The 11,523-nt window shown below is 38.2% G+C and overlaps 1 long non-coding RNA gene across 1 annotated transcript in view; it reads left to right on the plus strand.

Moving 5' to 3' along the window:
• LOC133849423 (uncharacterized) overlaps window positions 1-10,274 on the plus strand; it is a 42,788-nt gene extending 32,514 nt beyond the window's left edge. The window contains exon 3 of the long non-coding RNA XR_009895376.1: window positions 10,159-10,274. This is a non-coding gene — a long non-coding RNA (uncharacterized LOC133849423). The remainder of the gene's footprint in view (window positions 1-10,158) is intronic.
• The last annotated feature ends 1,249 nt before the right edge of the window (window positions 10,275-11,523 follow it).

Here is an 11,523-nt window from a genome sequence, read left to right on the forward strand (position 1 = left end):
TGTCAACTAAGCTACCCCAAAAGTTGCACCTCAAAAGTGCCAAAAAGTGGCAAAAAGAATAAAGTCAAACCGAAAATGTGGAACGTCAACAAAGCGGCAACAAAGTTTGTTGTCGTCATCATCAGCAGGCGGGGTGGCAACTCTGCAGCTGAAGCTGAAGCTAAAGCTGTCAGCTGACAGTTATGAGAAAAAGTAAAGCTGACGAAGACGTCAGCCAGGCAGACAGTCAGGAAAGCAGTCAGCGAGGCAGCGGGGCAACAAATTTGTTTAGTCTTAGTCTGCCAACCGCTCTCTCTCTCTCTCTCTCTCTCTCTCTCTCTCTCTCTCTCTCTTTATCTTCCTTCCTCTTGCTCGTTCGTCGTTCAGCTGCAGGCCATTTTGGTAATGATGGCTTAACGCCCGCTGCGACAATGTGCTCGCTTACTTTGTCCTTGGAGAGGGCATGATAATTATGTCATAATGTGTGTAACGTCTTGCGGCACACTTTTGCAGGGTATCAGGCATAGGAATATTGTTCTAGGAATATGCAAAACAAGTAAGATAAGAAGAGATACCCGCTACCCATTGAAAATAAAAGCAAAACTCTTTTAAAACACACCAAATTAATATACCATAAATATATACCAAACGATATATTTGGTAAAAACAAAACAATTTTTTTCCCAAACAAAGTATTTCTTAAAGTATACCAAATATACCAAATGATATACTGCAAAAGTACTGACATGTAACAAAGCTAAAGTCGAGCGTGCTGCTGTATTAATTTTAAAATTTACCAATGGCTGTATTTGGTATATTGACAGAGTACTAAATTCAGAATTATACCATAGAGCACAGAATATACCAGACTCTCCAGATCACGAATATACTGTATACTTCATGGGGTCGATATTATTTTTAAAATGTGCCAAAAATATGTAATATTTAAAAAATACTTAAAATATACCAAATTCGTTAATTGGTATATTCATATAGTACGTGCAAAATATACCATAGAGTGAAAAATATACTAGATCCGTAGTAAATAAACGAATTTCTAGAATAATTTCTACAATTTTTGCTTGAAACTTATTTACATCAAAATTTCCTAAAGAGTATTTATAGTTCGACTTGCGACAGCATTTGTTTCACACTCGCTTTTTTTAAGCGTGTTTCTTGTTGTCTTCCTCTTTTTTTTAACTGTGAATCCTTGCGCGAGGACGCGACGTTAACAGAGCATGTAGCGGGTTTGCTTAGCGGGGTTGGATTTGTGGGGGGATTGCGGGAGGTGGAGTATCAACCGCTAAAAGGGCGTTAAGTGTTTTATTTACCCTCAAAATATAATTTATATAGAGCAGCGAGTGTGTAAGAAGCGAGAGAGAGAGAGAGTGAGAGACAAGGAGTGAGGGATTTGTATTGCGACGCTTTTGGGGAAAGTGATTTAAATTTTAAGGCACTTGCTGCGTTTTGTTTGTTTGTTCTTTTTTATTTTCTGTTGTTGTTGTTTTCTTTTTCATTGTCGCAATTCGTTCATCGGTTAACATTTTGAGGTTAGATTCGACTTTGAGGTTATGTTGAAGCGTTGATTACTTTTCTCATTTCCCCCTCTCGAAAATTGACTTGATGACATTTTCTGGGTAATTTGCAGCACTCACGCACTTGACACCGCTCCAGATTAGACTTCTTCCTTCTCTCTCTCTCTCTCTCTCTCTCCTTTTGGCTGTATCCTTTCACGATTGCGGCCAATTATTGCGTCTTTATCGCAAACAGCAAACAGAGAACAGCAAAAAAAAAAACGAAAACAAAATGTGTTGAGCATTAATTCTCTCTGCCTCTGGGACTCTAAGCTGGTAATCGGCTGGCAAAGTAAATTAAAATATTTTAATGAGTACAATTTATAAGCAGGAGCTGCCTCTGCTGTGAGTCCTTAGCCGCTTGTCCTTTGCAAACTTCTTGTGGCAACTTGTTGCGACGACATTTAATTATTGGCGACAGGATAATCAAGTAAACGCGCCAAGAATTTCAATTTCATTTAACGGTTTAACACATTTTAAACAGCCTCCGAAAGGATGAGGACGAAAGCGTATCCTTTCGACGCTGATGACAAGCTGGGGAGGGGTGAGAAGGGAGTGCGAGAGATGTTAAGCCTCAAGTGTCATGTTAACGGCACTAAACGAACGACAAAACTGGCTAAAAGGACTGCTAAGAACTGAACCAAAAGGGGTTTTGTCGCCTTCCTTCCTTGATCCTTTCCCTCCATTTCACATTTCCCATTTTTTGGGTCTTCAGCCTCCTTCATTGCTATCATTCAACAATTAGTAATGAAAACAACACAACAGAACAGAACAGAAACAAACAACGAGAGACAACAACAACAATGTGGAACGAGAGCAGTCAGAACAACAATTAACATAAACATAATGCCCGCAAAGACAATTATTTCTGGTCTGCTGGAACGGGGGGAAACGAAACGAATGAAGGAATTGTGATACATTCCAAAAATGCAGTACGGGAAATGAATGGGAATAGAACGAAGCCAGTAGAATAAAATGAATGAGGGAAGTGCAGTGGTGTAAGCAGTGGAACAGTGGAATGGAACGAAATAAAATTGAAGAGTGGCAGCGAAACGAAGATAAAACGAAGCGTGAAGAATAAAATGTGATAAATAGCTACAAGACAGTGGATTAAAACAAAATGGAAATGGAATGGAATGAAATGGAATTGAAGAGAGCCAGATAATACAAAATGAGTTGCAAAAAAAATATGTAGATAGTGGAATGAAACAAAGTGGATGTGAATAAAGCAAGTCAAATGAATGAAACAAAATGGAAATGGAATAGAACGAAATGGAATTGAAGAGTGGCAGCGAAACAAAGATAAAACGAAGAAAAACGAAGAGTAAAATGTGATAAATTGAAACAAGACAGTAGAATGAAACATAATGGAAATGGAATGAAACGGAATGAAATAGAATGAATTGAGTAGCGAAAAAATTATGAAGACAGTGGAATGAAACAAAGTGGATGTCGACAATGCGAGCCAACTCGAAAATGGAACCAAAAATGATAAGTGCGCAACAGAACAGTGGAATGAAACAAAATGGAAATGGAATGGAACGAATTGGAATTGAAGAGATTCGGCTAAATTCAGATAGGACAAAGCGAGTAGAGTAAAACATGAGAAATGTGCAACAAAACAGTGGAATGAAACATTATGGAAATGAACAAAGTGAGCCAAGTGGGAAATGGAACGAAAAGGAGTTGAAGAGAGTCACCAAAATGAAGACAAAACGAAGCGAGTAGAGTGGAACATAATAAAGGTGCAACAAAACAGTGGAATGAAATGGTAATAAAATGGAACGAATTGGAATTGAATATGGCGAGCAAAATGAGAATAGAACGTTGCGAATAGACTTGAAGATTAGATGGGTTTGTGATTGTCTGATTGTCATTAAAATAATAAACCATGTGAATACGAATGCAGTTACAGGGATCGATAAGGAACAGTGGAAATAGAATACAAAAATTCGTAGGCATGTATTAGAAATGATGGAATGGAACAAGCGCTTGGTAAAGAGTAATGAAATTGAAACAATTTAAAATAAGTTCAATGGAAATGTTTTGCAACTGCTTGAAATTCAATGAAAGCTCGAGGAGAGCGAGATGAACAAGGGAGGGGAAGAAAGAAAGAAAGAGAGCTGGCAATAGAAAGAGAAAGGGAAAGGGAAAGGAAGAAGGTAGTTGCTCAAGGACATTTGGCAACAACAAATGGCGCACACGGTGTAAGGGCGTTTGCTCTCTTGGTCACATGAACGCACACAAAGACTCGACACACACACACACACATCCACACACACACACATGCACACTTATGCACATATGTAGATGTGTGGCTGGTTGGTCGCCATCGCCATCGTCGTCGCCATCGCCATCGCATTTGGCTGTGGGAATGTAATTAGTTGCTCGAGGTGCTTTAATTAAAATGTATATCCTTATTGTCCTGCCCACGTCCTCGTCCTCGTCTCCCTTCTGCTTTTTGGCCACAATAGCTAGCGGGTTATGGGCGAGTGGGGGCGGGGCACGTAATTGTTCTGTGTTACAATTAATTATGTCAAATGGCCACCGCAAAGCTAAAGCAACTGCTTCTGCTCCTCTTCCAATCACCGAGTCTCGCTGGCCACTTCAGCTTAGAGCCAGGTGTGTGTGTGTGTGTGTGTGTGTGAGAGGAAATCAAATTGAAGGACCAAACAAGCAATGGCATAAAAATATAATACGGCAGCAGCTGCGAGAATTGAAACGAATTGAATTGGATTGAATTTCGATTTGATTCAATACGGATTGGATTGCGATGCAAGCTGAAACAGTAAATTGAGAGAAACTGAACTGCAGCTGAAACTGTGCAGCTATGCAGCTATGGGCTTGTCAATCAATTTGCATATCGATGACCTAAACATGAAACCTTCCGTTCAATAAATAAATTTCATAAAGGTAAAATGGCCCGCGGTCAACGAAAATGGCGAAATGTTGAGCGCTGTGTTTACAAATAGCTGAAACAAAGAACTAAATATTCAATTACAACATTCTCGTTGCATGTTGAACAATGATTAAACTCTGGCCAACTCTGTGCACAGATATTCACATTCACATGCCTAATACTATTATTGTTCATCATTGCGTCGAGCAGATTGGATTCAAGTTGACAATAATTGAGCTGAAATTTCAATGAGCTGCACATTGCCATTGAAAATATTGAAATAGCAGTCCTCGAACTATGATTGAAATGAGACGTAAATTAACTAAAAAGTAGCTTGGGTGAATTCTGTTATTCAACTGACGTTTAACATATATCTTAAAATCTTAGGTTTTATATATAGTACACAAGTAACAAATTTTCTTATCTCTCCTCAGCGAGGAGTAACCCTTCTTTATTATAATCTTTATTTAGTCTATTTTTATCTGGAATAATTTTTATCTTCTTCTTATACAACACAAGAATATTTGACTTCCTCAAGTGCATTTTGAAGTATTATTAAATTATCATTATCATTGTTATATATACTGAAATTAAAAACTTTAAAATCTCTCCTCACTAACAATAATACTATCGTACATTATTATACTAATAATAATCTGGCAACTCTGTAATCACCAATTACTTATACATACATATTTAATAAAGTCAGTTCTTATGCACACATCACACAACGCAGACACAACATTATTGGCGACGAGGAGAAAAATTCGAAGAAAAATAAAATAAAAGTGAATCGTGTCGCGTAGTCGTTGATATTCATCAAGATGCCGGCAGATGACAACTTAATACAAGCAATTCTTGCTCAACAGCAAGAATTTACAACAGCGATATTGCAGCAGCAACGCAATTGGATGCAAGAAATATTAGAAAAGAACGCAGCTCCAAATGTGAGTGATTCAAGCCACGCGGGTGAATCTCTATGTCCTCCATTTCATGTATTTGACAAAGAAATACAAAATTGGGAGTCATATCTCGAACAATTATCGCAGCACTTTAACGCATATTCGGTCAGTGCAGATCAAAAACAAAAAGCTTATTTTCTTTCGTGGTGTGGTGTAACAATATTTGAACTCATAAAAAATCTGTTCGGCACTAACAATTTGAACACATATACATACAAACAACTCACAGACAAGCTCACAGATCATTTCACAACGAAACGACACATTGTGGCAGCTCGGTACGAATTCTTTAAAAGAGGAATGCAACATTCACAAACACATAGAGAGTGGGTAGCCGATTTACGCGGGATCGCTCGTGAATGTCAGTTTGTATGTAAATCGGAAGGTTGTTTGTCAAAATATGTAGATGAAATGATACGAGATCAGATCATAGTACATACTCCATACGATGCAGTTCGTGCATCTGCTCTTCAGAAGTCACAGCCAACTCTGGAAGATGTGCTCATAGTTGCAGAAACCTATGAGACAACGACAAAAACCGTAGCAACGCTGAAAGAAAATGTTGAAAAAAATATTCCACTTAATGCAGTAAACGCGTATTCAAAGAACTCGAGAGTTACCAGCTCAAACAAAACGCATTAAAATCGTGCTCGGGTTGTGGACATTCTCACAAAAGAGAGAAGTGCAAGTTTCGCGATGCTGAATGCCATAAGTGCGGTAGAAAAGGACATATAGCTGTCGTCTGTATGTCAAAGCAAGACAAAACACAGTTGCGAAATAGATTCCAAGGCCAAAAACAAAACAAAAGCGAAACAAACGAAATAGAAGCATTAGAAGCAGTGAACAGTATTACAGGCGTAGTAAAAGTGAAATGAACAAAAAAGTCATTGATCTTGAAATACTTAAACAAGTGATTTCATTTCAAATGGACTCAGGAGCAACAGCTTCTGTAATTAATTCAAATACATATGCGCTTTTAAACAAACCAGTATTGCACAAGTGCTCGCGAGTGTTACATGCGTTTGGACATACACCAATTCCATTACTCGGAGAGCTGCACACTGTCGCGAAGTGTGGCAAAATGAAAAGAAATAATCATAATTGTGGCAAATGTGGAACATTCGACCAATCTTTTCGGAATGGATTTATTCAAAACATTCGGGTTTGATATAATGCCAGTGTCGAACATTAATGAAGTGCGCAGTAACGAAGTGAGTGACATCTGCAAAAAATATAAAGACGTATTTGAGTCAGCAATGGGAGCTATCAAAGACTTCAAAGCCAGCATAGTCCTAAAATCGTCAGCAACGCCAAAATTTTACAAAAGCCGCCAAATTCCTTTCGCACAAATTGAGCAATTCAAGGCAGAAGCAGACAGGCTCACACAAGCCGGAATATGGAAACCAGTCAAGTTCAGCAATTGGGCATCCCCAATTGTTCTAGCACCAAAACCAGGTGGAGCAATTCGGATTTGTGGCGACTTTAAGCAAGCAGTAAACGCACAAATCGATGTGGAACAGTATCCGTTGCCTACAAAGGAATCTCTATTTCATATCATCCGTCATGGTAAGCAATTTAGCAAAATAGATCTCAAGGATGCTTATCTACAAATGGAACTGGATGAGGAATCCAAGAAAATCATGGTCGTGAACACACCGCTGGGGCTTTTCCAATATCAGCGTCTTCCATACGGGATAGCCAGCGCACCAGCAATCTTTCAAAGATATTTAGAGCAACTTCTAAAGGGGATAGAAGGTTGTGGAAATTATCTGGATGACATCATCATCTCAGCGCCGACCAGTGAAGAACATTTAAAGAGAATAGACCAAGTTCTAGCAATCCTTCAGGAAAATGGAATTAGATGCAAAATCGCGAAATGCTTCTTTTTCGAAGATGAAATTGAATATTTGGGACGGAGAATTAGCGCACATGGAATTCTTCCAGACAGCTCAGGCCTAGAAGCGGTTAAACTACTGAAACCTCCTGAGAATCTGCAGCAATTGGAAGCATTTATGGGTAAAGTAAATTACTATTGCAACTTTATTCCAAATTATTCGCAATTGGCTGCTCCCATGAACCAACTTCGCAGAAAAAATGTAGATTACACGTTTGGACCTCAGCAGCATAAAGCATTTACGGATTTAAAGTCGCACATTATCAATGCAACGCAACTAGCCCACTTCGACGAAAATTTACCGCTAATACTTGCAACTGATGCATCATCGTTTGGTATTGGAGTAGTGCTTTCCCATCGTCAGCATAACGGCACAGAAAGACCAATAGCTTTCGCTTCAAAAACTTTAGACAAGCACCAGGTGAAATACAGCCAAATCGAAAAGGAAGGACTTTCTATAATCTTTGGAGTAAAACGATTTCACCAATATTTATATGGAAGAAAATTTACGTTGATAACAGATCACAAGCCACTTGTAACTATTTTCAATCCAGGCAAGCATCTTCCTTCGATGACATCAAATAGGTTACAACGTTGGGCTATCATTCTTATGGCATACACCTTTGAGATTCAATATCGTGCCACAGCAGCACATGGCAACGCCGATGCTCTTTCACGCCTTCCAGTAGGTATGGACTCAGACTTCGACAAAGAAGAGGAAGCCTGCAACACGGTTCTTGAATCGTCACCGCCCATTAATGCTGACACAATTCACAAACACTTAAACAACGACAAAGTTCTCAAACAAGTCCTACAATTCGTCACTAAAGGCTGGCCAGGAAAACTTCAACCGAGTCAAAACGATTTGTTGCCATATTTTAATCGTAGGTTTGCAATCACTACTAACCGACAACTACTTTGCTTACACACAGATGCCAGTCGTGTAATTATACCAGCCGATCTTCGCGCCCATATTCTGCAGCTCCTGCATGAAGGACATTGGGGCATTGTTCGTATGAAGCAGCTATCCAGGCAACATGTTTGGTGGCCTACCATTGACCAAGACATCAAAAATCTTGTCAATTCTTGCACCATTTGCAAATGCAACAATCCAGCACCGCCGAGAGAATATCACAGTTGGCCGGAAGCATCAACAGCTTGGGAACGTATTCACATTGACTTCGCGGGACCAATATTCGACGCCATGTGGCTAATTTGCGTAGACGCTTTCTCACAATTTCCATTTGCTGTTCAAATGCCGTCTACTACAACCGTCCACACGATTGCAGCACTATCCTCAATCTTCGCAATTGAGGGATATCCAAAAACAATAGTGAGTGACAATGGACCACAATTTACTGCTGACGCCTTCGCAGTATTTTGCAAACAAAATGGAATACAGCACATTACTACAGCACCGTTTCATCCCGCATCCAACGGATTGGCAGAGCGTTTTGTACAGACTTTCAAATTTTCTGTAAAGAAAAATTTATCTGATGGTTTGACAGTTCGAGAAGCAGTGACCAAATACCTCGCATCCTACAGGTTTACACCAAATGCCCAAGGAAAAACCCTGCGGAATTAATACACGGTCGACCAGTTCGAACATTATTGAGCCAAATATTTGAGAAGCCTGTGCAACACAAACATGAAGACACCAAATACAGAGTTAATCAGCCGGTCTTCACTCGAAACTTTTCAAGGGAGAAAAGTGGATTGAAGGAATAATTGATCGTACACTCGGGAAAATGATGTACATAGTTCGCACCAAAAGTGGCTATGTTAAACGCCATTATAATCAGCTCAAATCAAGATCCTCAAATGATAACGACGATGACAAATCAACCGACTTCTGGTTTGTACCTGACATCCCTACTAAAAGTCCAGAGTCTCAATACCAAGATGAACCGCTAAACTCATCATCCGCTCAGAAACAAGCCCCTGATACACCAGCAACCGTAACCCAACAGAGCAAGGAAGTTCAACCAGCACGACGTCCATCGGGAATACCAGTCCGCCAAAGCACACGAGTTCGCCAAGGAGTTAACCGATTCCAGCCAAAAGATTTTAGAAAATCAAAAACTAACAATCGCTCTTAATTTAGGGAGGAGATGTGTTATATATACTGAAATTAAAAACTTTAAAATCTCTCCTCACTAACAATAATACTATCGTACATTATTATACTAATAATAATCTGGCAACTCTGTAATCACCAATTACTTATACATACATATTTAATAAAGTCAGTTCTTATGCACACATCACACAACGCAGACACAACAATCATGTTACATTTTAAGGATCTTATCTTATTTGTCTTGCATTTTTTTATGATAAAGTTTGAGTCTTATAGTCTTAGGCTTCTTCATGTTCATGTTTATCTTCATGTTCATGCATGAATAGTAGCTTTTTAACTTCACTGTTAGCGTTAAAGAAATAACATATTTTAAATTCAAAGTATTAAAAAGGTTTCTATGATAATCTAATATGAAAACACAATATTTACTTGGATTATCCCAAAATCACTTCAAATCTTTCCCTAGATTTGCAGTCCGCTTCTTAAAAGTATATTATATTTCTTCTAATGCATTATCAATAACTTAATTTCTGCTCTTTAACTTCTTCTTTACTTTTAGCATTAAGGAAATATTTGAAATTCAAATTAATAAGAGAATATATTAGAAAATGCAATTTTTTGTTTAATATGAATTGAATATACGAAAACACAATATTTTTACTTGGATTAATCACTTTAAATCTTTCTCTAAAGCTGTAATCCAAATATCTACTTCTTAAACCTCTATTATATTTCCTTGTAATGCATTATCAATATAATTTTTATTTCAGAAACTCAACACTTCATACACGTTATTAAGAAGTCGTCAATATATCAAACTATCATAGACTGCATGTATTATCCTAAGGTCACTTTAATATTTCTGAATTACGTATTTTAATTCTCATACATTTTCAGATCATTCCGTACTTAAACTTAATGACTGTAAATCATCACGAAAGCCGCCGCATTGCCAGCTTCGTTGGCGGACAACAGCCGACTGTTGGCACTTCAGCGACTGGCGGCGCTTTTTATGTTACCCAACTAAGGACACGAAGGACTCGAAGGACGAAGCAGCGACTCTTATACCAAACATAAAACTGGGAACAGTTTCAGTTCAACTCTCGATGCAATATCTAATATCTCTATGTGCAAATGATGTGTAGTCCCTAAAATTCTGAATAATCTGTTTATTATTATATTTATTTTTGTCAATTTATAAGCACTTTTTGTTTACAATTCTGTTCAAAAACCTAGACATTAAACAAATCTTGTATACTAAAAAAGACGAAGTATTGGATCTTTAGATAACCTTATACTTTTTTGATGTCAATCGATGGAGTTAGTCCTTGTGATCCTAGCAATACAAGTCCATTGAAAATCAGTCCAGATATGACCGAGATATAGCTTGTTTTCAATATATAATCATTCTTACACCCTCAAAGTATGCTACAAAAATCTGTAATAAAATGTTTACAGAAAAAAGGATATATCTCGGAGATATCTTCAACGATCCTCGCAAGTCCTGTGCCAATCAAAGCGTATTCAAGAGGACTATTGTCCTGCCAAATTTGATCCTGATCGTCCTTGTGGTTCTCGAGTTATCCTTGAATTTATAAATTACGTATTTTTAATTTTCCAAACGGAACGGAAAAATAATAAGTTGTTGATGCCAATCCTTTGAGCTGGTCCTTACGATCCCGGCAATGTGTGTCCCTTGAAAATGTGGCAGGATATGGCCGAGATATAGCCTTTTTTCTAAAATTTACCCATTTTGCAACCTGAAAGTATGCAATAAAAAATTTAAAATTGCTTTAATGAAATTTGTTAGAACAACAACTACAGCACACGTAATGCAACAACAACTTTTGCCATCGTCGGCCGTCAAAAATTACCAAGTCAGCAGGTGAAATACCAGGCGAACAGAAATCAGCAGCAAGCAGATGTACAGTAAGTGGAGTGGCGTCATCTATTGGTCGTCTTCGCAATGACTCTTCTAATTGGGTCACCCCCAAAGTATGCTACAAAAATCTGTGATAAACTGTTTATAGAAAAAAGGGTATATCTCAGACATACCTTGCGAGTCCTATGTCAATCAAAGCGTACTTCAGAGGACTATTTTCCTGCCAAATTTGATCCTGATCGTCCTTGGGGTT

This window comes from Drosophila sulfurigaster, chromosome X (assembly GCF_023558435.1).
Source record: "Drosophila sulfurigaster albostrigata strain 15112-1811.04 chromosome X, ASM2355843v2, whole genome shotgun sequence".
Lineage (NCBI taxonomy): Eukaryota > Metazoa > Arthropoda > Insecta > Diptera > Drosophilidae > Drosophila > Drosophila sulfurigaster.